Source organism: Molossus molossus, unplaced genomic scaffold (genome assembly GCF_014108415.1).
Source record: "Molossus molossus isolate mMolMol1 unplaced genomic scaffold, mMolMol1.p scaffold_m16_p_22, whole genome shotgun sequence".
Lineage (NCBI taxonomy): Eukaryota > Metazoa > Chordata > Mammalia > Chiroptera > Molossidae > Molossus > Molossus molossus.
The window spans coordinates 4,541,207-4,551,497 of NW_023425358.1; the positions used below are offsets into that span (position 1 = coordinate 4,541,207).

At 40.5% G+C, this 10,291-nt stretch overlaps 1 long non-coding RNA gene across 1 annotated transcript; it reads left to right on the forward strand.

The window, feature by feature from the left end:
* The first annotated feature begins 92 nt into the window (after positions 1-92).
* On the forward strand, positions 93-4,634 carry LOC118640225. Its single transcript, XR_004961341.1, has 3 exons — positions 93-208; positions 2,768-2,894; positions 3,463-4,634. It is a non-coding gene; the product is annotated as an uncharacterized LOC118640225 (long non-coding RNA).
* The last annotated feature ends 5,657 nt before the right edge of the window (positions 4,635-10,291 follow it).

The following is a 10,291-nucleotide window of genomic DNA, read 5'->3' on the forward strand; positions in this document are numbered from 1 at the left end:
ACCTCGCGCTCAAGTAGCCAAGGGGCTGGAGGCTTCTTCCTTTCTCATCCTCTTTCTTTTTTCTCTCCACCCCCAAATCTTTGAAGACGATCATCTTGTGCAGCTGATTTCCCTCCAAAACGCAGATGGGTCCTGGTGTCTGAATGAAGGTCTGGCCGTGGTTCTAGGTGTGAGTCTGGAAGAGATTCTGGCTGCGCTCCCTCTCAAGGTGAGACTCAGAGAAGAAAAAGGGGCATTTGCATTTTGAGAGGTCGGGGTCAGTAAAGAGAATTGGGGTGAATCACCTGAGGAAGGAGAGTACAGGGGATCATAGACTAAATAACGTCTAACGCGTGGAGGTGGAAGGATGCTTCAGGGTGGGTGAGAGCAGGAGGAAGGGCACTGATGATCTGGCCAGTGGGAGCTGGGGCACGGCAGCGGGACGCAGGGACTCCCTTTACTTCAGCTGATCTCTGCCAACTATGATGGTTGGGAACTGTGACTGTTCCCTGAGCAACTACTCTGTGCCACACACAGCGCTAAGCACTTAACATTCATAATGTTATTTATTCATCACAACAATTATAAAAGGTTAGTTTTATTTATGTTGCCGTTTATACATGTAGAAAGGAAAAGCCAGAGAAGTGTAATAATGTATCTACGTTTACCTAGCAGTTAGGGGCAGTGTGGCTTCAGTTGCAGGACCGCAGACCTGTAGAACTCACATCATTGCTCCTCTTCCTAAGGAAGTGGTCCAGAAATTAGCCACATCAAAGTTAGCGAATGTGAAGTATAAACAGGAATGATCTAATTATTTCAAATGTGTTCAAGTCTGCCGATGAGGACAAATTGTGTTCCAGAATTTCAAGGTAGCTTACTCACTGAGATATTGTTAAATGCAAGACAATGCCAAAATGTGAAGGACAGTAATTTTGAATTTACAAAATGCGGAAGGTGATTAAATAAACTTCAGATATCCTGTCACTACAACAACCAGTACAGTATCTATTACTCAGATGTGGCTATTAAGCTCTTAAAATACAGCTAATGAAATGAGGAACTAAATTTTTTATTGAATTGAGGCGTGCTATAACTATGAAACACATTGTGATTTTAAAGACTTAACATAAAAAATAATGTAAAATATTTCATTAATACTTATTTTTATTTTAATTATATGTTAAAATGGTAACTAAATATACTAGGTTAAATAAAATATATTATTGATAAAATAATTATACCTTTTTATGTTTACCTTTTTACAGGAGGCTCCTAGGATACTTAAAATTATGTATCAAGCACTATATTTCTTTTGAAAAAATACTGTTCTAAAACAGATAATTACAAGGATAATTTATAAATTTGACTAATGCATATAATGAATTTATAAACAGTTAAAAGAAAATATTAAGGATCATGAAGTTCTACCTTGGTTTCATTGAGAACAAGTCATGTCACACTAACATGTTCTTCTTTGACGTGGTATCTTGGCCAATAAATCAAGGGATTGAAGAGCCCTGGTGTATGTGAATTTTAGTAAGAGATTTCAGTTTTTCTTAATGATTAGTATATTGGCTGATTACAAACTAGTTGAAAACCCACAGTACTGAATAATGAATTTATTCAAACTTAAAACATATTTAGACCCACCAGGCTCTGAATTCTCTGGCAGTTCATATTTTTGATGAATATTTAGGTAAAGATATACACCAATGGTCTCCTATTTGTATATGACAAACCTGGAAAACAGTGTGATGGACAAGAAAATCAAGATCCCAAAAGACCTGAACAGTGACTTGAATTAAAAAATAATAAAATTAGCAGAAACAAACATACTAATATTCCTTCTAAATTCTCAACTATACAGTAGAGAATAGAAGCAAGGTGACTGAAGAGTGCTTACACATGCAAGTTAGAGATTTTGGAGGACAGAAACGTAATATGAGTCAGCATATTTGAAACGTGATTAGTTGAGGACAATAGGATTGTCAGGAAAGCCATATATATCACATAATTTGGGACTGGAGTTAGAATTTTATAAGTATATGTTCCTCCAGATGTGACCATTTAAAGAGATATTTTTCAGAAATTACTGTGTTTGTCCCTCTGCTAGGAGAACAAACAGGGATCCTTATTGCCTTGACACAAATCCTCTTAAGGGAGAATTCAGGGAACTGAGAATTGTGATCTGAAACAAGACTGCTCAGAGGACATGGTGGATATGTCCAAACTTTAAAGGTCATGCTATAAAAAAAAGAGGAATTTCTGTTCTTGGATGAGACGTTCTTTTGAGCTATATGAGCAGTATGACAGGAATCAGAATGTCTGGTCTCCAGTTCCAGCTCCGTCATGTGCTAGAAGACCACCTTGGGCAAATCATTTCACTTTTGTATGAATCAGCCTTCGCTCTTAAAAACGTGGCTATTGATAATTCTGCATTTTTGTTATCATTTTGGCGAGGGTTCCCATAAAAACATGAGCATGCTTTAGAAAATATAAAGCAACTGTGCATATGATTTTTTTTGTTTTCATTGTAATCCCAGCTGGCTGATCCTTGTTGGGGTGTTTCAGGAGTTTCAAGCACTGTCCTGGTGGTTATACTGGATTCCAATTGTAAAACCTTTTACCCTAAGACCCAGTGGATTGTTGCCCTGAGGTTTAGGGCCTGGCATTATGCCACAGAAGTCATAAGGGAGGTTGGGGAGACCAGGTGACCTCACTTGGTAGCCGCTGGGGTGCAGGTGAGTGAGGCGAGTGGAGGCCTCAGGGAAGCCTCTGTCTGCTGCAGGGCGCGGACACCTCGGGCTGGGCCACGGTCCTGGCAGTGCTCTGGCTGCATGGCAACCGTGCGGACGTGAAGTGTGAGTGGGAGCTCCTGGAAAGGAAGGCTGTGGCCTGGCTTCACGCTCATGCAGGTAGGAGCACGATCCTAAGGCCCCATGTCCTTCCCCCCTTAGGAAGCTCGGCATCTCTCCAGACTTTGAGCCTCCTGGCCCCAGAGAGGGGAACCAAGAGAGAAACCCCATCGTCCTCTGACCCGACCTTCCAGGCCCAGACGTTTTCGGGTCCCCAGCTAGTTCTTCCCTTGGCGGGGTGAGGGTGCAATCCTAAATTGGGGGAGGCGGGGAAGTGGGTAAGGAAGGAAAGGGACATGGATGGGAGTGAGAATCATGAAAGGGACGTGAAGGGGCCCTGACGCCCTCTCCGTGGCAGCAGTGTCCTGAGCGCAGGGCTGTGCTGGGAGCATTTCCTCCCGAGTGTCCCACCTCCCTGCTGCTGGGCTTCCTGGGCCAGAGGAGAGCCAGGGAGTCTGGGCAAGGAGAAGGGAAAGTCAGGGGCAGTGAAAGAAGATCACAGCAGGGTCAGGGGAGACGCCCAGGGAGGGTCAGGGGAGACGCCCAGGGAGGGTCAGGGGAGACTTGAGAAAGGCCTTTACTGGCACTGTTGTCCCTCAGCCCCGATGTTCCTTTCTCCTCCTAACAGGCGCCCACACGCATGAGCTTGTGAAGGCTGCTATTGATTTTCTGAAGTCCTCTGTTGATCCTGCCGTTTTTGCCCCATGAGCATACCCATCAGCAATGCAAGTGCCTCTTTTCACGCTACTGTTTTCTCCTTTACACTTTCTTCTGCTGGAATGTGTTTGTATTTTACACCCACGCTGACAGTTTCTTGTCATAAAGGTAAAGGACGTCCACCCTGCCTGGCCTCTGTGTGCCAGGCTCCCTGCGGCTGTGGCTTCCTGTCCCCACATGTACCCTCAGCCGCGCGGCATGGCCCCAGAGCCTGCTCCCTCTCTGGAGGGGTTCAAAGGCCCTGAGGTTCCTCCTAGGTTTTTCAGAGTGACAACATGAAAAGCAAGTGACAACATGAAAAGCAAGTGACAAGGGCTCCAGACTGGAGAGTGCAGACCGATGTTCGGGAATGCCTGAGGGAGGATGCTCTGCATTATTTTGTCTCTTCACTGTGGCTTTAATATATTTGTGAGGACAAAACTGGGGAGCTAGACGGTTTTCTATCTGAGATAGGATGAAGAGTTGGAGGAGAGGTTGAAAACCAACACTGGGATTATTAGGACCTCAAGATGACAAAGAGAGAGGCTCAAGGACCCACTGTGAGAGTTGGCCCTGTGGGGACCTTCTTGAGTGGCTCTGGTTGGGTTTTGCTACCCTACTGCATTCCTTCCCTCTCGCCGCCTATAGCTGAGTCATATCTGTTGGAGACAGATGTTTCTTCTTGCTCAGGACACATCTAGGAAGAAGGAAGTAACGGAATCCTCAGTCCTAACCAGAACCGTGCGACCTCTGGACCAGGCTCTGTTGGTAGGCTATGAGAAAAGCAAATGTAGAGGCAGCTTTGCCTGAGACCTGAAACCTGGGTCACTCACCCCCAGAGACAGGAAGGAGCTCCCCATGATCATTTCTGACCTTTATGTCCCACATACTCAATCCCAGTGGAAATGACCCTATTTGATGTATTGTTCCTTAAAGCACTGTTGTATCAATAATAAAATGACTCTCTCTGCACTGCACTGTGTTGTACCTGATCTTTTGTAGATTTATTCATTGAACGTGCATTGGATTTCTCATCCCTCATTTCCCTCCAACTTTTCTGATGCCTCCAGTGTCCACATTGTGTCCTGTCCCCATGTCTCCTGTTGAGGCTGACTCCCTGGTAAAGGGCACCAGTCAGGAAAGCACTGTTGGAATCCCGACCGTACCCTTAAATAGTTATGGGATGATAACCAAATGGTTTAACCCCAGGAACTTAGGATCCCGTCTATAAAACTAATGATTAAATTGGAACTGGGTGACGACTTTCACCTGGAATACTCAAGCATTCCGAGCAAGACATCAGTGTCTGCTCACTGAGGTAGAGGATGGCCTGGACCAGAGTTTCGTGAAATTTCTTAGTGACCTGTTATTAGGAAGATTTGCCTGATTTTCATAGTGAAGACTGATGTCCCAGGAGTTTCCTCCGAGTTTGCTTGTGGCTGTGAGTGACCTGTGGAGGGCTTGTTAGAGAAGCCGGCTTTCAGGCACCCACACGAACTACTTCAAGTCTTCATTCTAACAAAGTTCTCCAGGTAATCGATATGACACTAAAGTTCACGTGCGAGTTCAGTCTTTTCATGAGAATGGCTTGCGTCTGAGTCTAACACATTTATAGGCCATATTGATGTGATGATGACAGACAGTTTCCTGAGGGTCAGAAATGTGTAGAGCTGCCCCTGCACACAGAAGATGGCCCTTCCCACGTACTACTCGGAGCCTGTGCTGCTACAGTGACTGTTTACCTCCCTTTTCCACCCTCCTGCTTCCAGACTGGGACTGGGCTTGAGGATTTCTAAAGCAAAATCAAAACGAACAAAGAACAACAAAAAAAGTCTTGATTCTCTCTTTATAACACAGAATCAACGGCAGCTTTGAAGTATTGTGGTTTTATTTTTCATTGAGCTCTCATGCAGTGAAATCTACCGACTGTACATTCCTCAAATCTAAGCCAGTGTCAACCTTCATAATCAGCAGACGTGTTTACTGAAGCCCACTTTCAGGGCTTGCTGCTTCATGTTTTAAGAAAATATAAAGCACCATCTGTGCTGTCGTAAACTGGTGGTCTGGGCAAGGAGCCCAAAGGAATCTGTTTCATCTCCCGTTGGTTGTCCTCATCCTCCAGTTGTTTCCTGGCTTCTGCAGGTTTGGCTACAAAGGAATGTCAGATAGCATCCTCTCGAGATCCACCTGCTCAGACTGAGCCAGTGCTCCCAGTTCAGGGCACCATGCTCTGCATCCACTGGAGAATGAAGCCCATTGCCTGCTTTCCCCAATTCCAACACAGCCATTCTGTGAATCATTTAGCATTTGCTGTTCTCCCAGCTCCCAGACACTGCTTCCTTAAAAACAGCCCATGTGTTTAAAGTATCTGATTGTCTAGAAAAAAAACAAGAGACAACCCATGAAATGAGTTAACTTTATGTATTCTGTGTCTTTTTTTTTCTTTTGTTCTATCAATTTTGCCTCAGTATTTTGATGTTTTCTTATTAAAGATATACATATTTAAAATTGATATCTTCTTGGAGAATTTGACACTTTTATCATCATGTAATATTTACCTTATCCTGATGATTTTTCTTGTTTTGAAATCTGTTTTGTCTAAAATGAATATAGCTACTCCAGCTTTCTTTGATTAGAATTAGCATGGTATATATTTTTCCATCTCTTTTTTTCTTTTTAAATAATTTTGATTACAATTAACATACAATATTATATTAGTTTCAGGTGTATACCATAGCGATAGATATTTAAATAATCTACAAAGTGATCACCCTAATAAAGCTAGTACCCATCTGACACCATATATAGTTATTACAGTATTGTTTACTATATTCCCTATGCTGTACTTTAAAGCCCCATGACTCTTCTGTAACTACCAATTAATGTTTCTTAATCCCATCACCTTTTCATCCCATTCCCCCAACTTCCCTCCTACCTGGCAACCATAAAAATGTTTTCGGTATCTATGAGTTTGTTTCTGTTATGCTTGTTGGTTTAATTTGTTTCTTAGATTCCACATTTAATTGAAATCATCTGGCATTTGTCTCTCTCCATCTGACTTATTTCTCTTAGCATAATACCCTCAAGGTCTATCCATGTTGTTGCAGATGGCAAGATTTCATTTTTTTTATGGCTGTCATATTCCATTGTATATATGCACCACTTCTTTATCCAATCATCTATTTTTAAAAAATTTATTTAATAAGGTGACACTTGTTAATAAAATTATATAGATTTCAGATGTACAATTGTATAATGCATCATCTGTGTATTGTATTATGTGTTCATTACTCCAAGTGAAGTCTCCACTTAGGTTGCTTCCATATCTTAGCTTTTGTAAATAATGCTGCAATGAACATATGGATGTATATGTCTTTTTGTTTTAGTGTTTGAGGTTTCTTCAAATAAATACCCAGAAGTAAAATTGCTGGGTCCTTTTTTGTTTCTTGTTATAGCCTGTAATTTAAAGTCTATTGTGTCCATGTATTGCTACCCAACTTTATTTGTGTATTTGTTTTTATTTCCATTCCATTCCTTTACTGTGTGTGTCTTTCTATCTGAAGGGAGTTTCTTGAAGAAAGCATGTGTAAAGGTCTTGTTTTTTTATCCATTCAATCACCATATATTTTTTGATTGGACTATTTACTCCATTTGCACTTAAAGTCATTGTTGGCATATATGGATTTATTATCATCTTATTATTCGTTATTCTTTCTTCTTGTTAAAGACGACTCTTTAACATTTCTTATAATACTGGCTAGGTGATGAAGAACTCTTTTAGCTTTGTCTTGTCTGGGAAGCTCTTTACCTTTCCTGTGTTTCTAAATGATAACCTTGCTTGGTAGAGTAATCTTGGTTGTGGGCCCTTGTTTTTCATCACTTTAAATGTTTCTTGTCAATTCCTTTTGGCCTGCAAAGTTTCTGCTGAGAGATCAGCTAGTGGTCTTTTGGGAGCACCCTTGTAGGTAACTAACTGCTTTTCTCTTGCTGCTTTTAAGATTCTCTCTTTGTTTTTATTTTGTTATTTTTATTAATTTGTTTTTGTTACAGATGTTTCTCCTTTTTCCCCCATTGAAACCCACCTCCCCATCCCCCCTGCCCCATTCTCAGCTTTGTTGTCTATGTCCATTGCTCATGCATACATGCATGTAAGTTCTGTGGTTTATCTCTTTGTTTTTAAACTTTGGCATTTTAAGTATGCTGTGTCTTGGTAAGGGCCTCTTTTGGTTCAACTTTTTTGGGACTCTGAGCTTCTTGGACTTGTATGTCCCTTTCTTTCACCAAGTTAGGGAAGGTTTCCATCATTATTTTTATTAAATAGGTTTTCAATTTCTTGGCCTCTGTCTTCTCCTTTCAACAACTCCATTGTGTAAATATGTGTACACGAAGTGATCCCAGACTCTTTTTTTTTTAGAGCTCAACAATGTAAATTTTATTTCATCCCTTTTATTTTCTATATTGACTTTATTTTTAAATTTTTTTTATTAAGTAATATTTGTTACAGATGTTTCTCCTTTTACCCCACTGATTCGCCCTTCTCCCTCCCTCCCTGCCCTGTCCCCAGTTTGTTGTCCATGTCCACTGTTCATACATACATGCATATAAGTTCTGTGGTTTATCTCTCCCCCACTACCCCCTCTTCTGGGGATTGTCAGTCTGTACCCCACTGCCACGTCTCTGGGACTACCCCATTCCTCAGACTGTTATGTTTATTATATTTCACAAATAAGTGAGATCATATGATACTTGTCTTTCTCTGTTTGGCTTGTTTCACTTAGGATGATACTTTCCAGGTCCCTCCATGTCATCTCAAAGGATAAGAGATCTTTCTTTCTTACAGCTGCATAGTACTTCATTGTGTATATGTACCACTGCTTTTTTATCCATTTGGCTATTGATGGACACTTGGGCTGTTTCCAGGTCTTAGCAATTGTAAATAGTGCTGCTAAAACATGGGGGTACATATATTCTTTCTGATTGGTGTCTCAGGCTTCTTAGGGTATATTCCTAGAAGTGGGATTGCTGGGTGAAATGGAAGTTCAATTTTTAATTTTTTGAGGTGACACCATATTGTTTTCCATAGTGGCTGCACCAGTCTGCATTCCCACCAGCAGTGTACTAGAGTTCCCTTTCTCTATACCCTCGAGAACACTTGTTGTTTGATGATTTGTTGATGATGGCCATTCTGGCAGTTGTGAGGTGATACCTCGTTGTTTTAATTTGCATCTCTCTGATGACTAATGATGATGAGCATTTCTTCATATGTCTCTTAGCCATTTGTATGTCCTGTTTGGAGAGGTGTCTATTTAGTTCCTCTGCCCATATTTTAATTGGGTTTTTTGTCTTCCTTTTGTGGAGTTATATGAGCACTGTATATATATTGGAAATTAACCCCTTATCTGATATATCATTGGCAATTATGCTCTCACATACAGTGGGTAGCCTTTCTGTTTTGATTGTATCTTTCACTGTGCAGAAGCTTTTGAGTTTGATGTAGTCCCATGTGTTCATTTTCTCCTTTGTTTCTATTGCCTTAGGTGATGTATCAGTGAAAATTCTTCTGCGTATGATTGTATGAAATTTTGTTGCCTACAGATTCTTCTAGGATTTTTATGGATTCATGAGTCACATTTAAGTCTTTTATGTATTTTGAGTTTATTCTTCTGTAGGGTGTAAGTTGATGGTTTAGTTTCATTTTTCTGCATGTGGCTGTCCAATTTTCCCAGCAACATTTATTAAAGAGGCTGTCCTTACTCCACTGTATGCTCTTGACACCTTTGTCAAATATTATTTGAGCATATTGCCTTGGGTCCATTTCTGGGTTCTCTGTTCTGTTCCACTGGTCTATATGTCTGTTCTTGTGCCAGTACTAGGCTTTTTTGATAACAATGCCTTTGTAGTATAACCTGAAATCTGGTAATGTGATCCCTCCAACTTTGTTCTTCCTTTTCAAGATTACTGTGGATATTCGAGGTCTTTTTTGGTTCCATATGAATTTTTGAAGTACTTGTTTTAATTCTGTGAAGTATGCCGTTGGTATTTTGATGGGGATTGCACTGAATCTATAGATTGCATTGGGCAATATGGACATTTTAATGATGTTAATTCTTCCAATCCATGAACAAGGTATGTGCTTCCACTTTTTAAAAATCTTCCTATATGTCATTTTTCAGTGACCTGTAATTTTCTGCGAATAGGTCCTTTATTTCTTTGGTTAAATTTATTCCTAGGTATCTTAATTTTTTTGCCGCATGGTAAATGGGATTGTTTTCTTAATTTCTCTTTCTCTGAGTTCATCATTGGTGTATAAGAATGCCATTGATTTCTTGATGTTAATTTTGTATCGTGCTACATTGCCAAATTCATTTATTAAGTCTAGTAAATTTTTGATGGAGTCTTTGGGGTTGACTACGTATAGTATCATGTCATCTGCAAATAATGACAGTTTCACTTCCTCCTTTCCAATTTGGATTCCTTTTATTTTTTCTTCCTGTCTGATTGCTGTGGCTAAGACTTCCAGTACTCTGTAAAATAAGAGTGGTGAAAGTGGGCATCCTTGCCTTATTCCTGTTCTTAAGGGAAATGCTTTTAGTTTTTGTCCATTGAGTATGATGTTAGCTGTAGGTGTTTCATATATGGCCTTTATTATGTCTAGATATGATCCCTCTATTCCCACATTGCTGAGCGTTTTTATCAGAAATGGATGCTGGAATTTGTCGAAGGATTTTTCAGCATCTATTGATATTATCATGTGGTTTTTA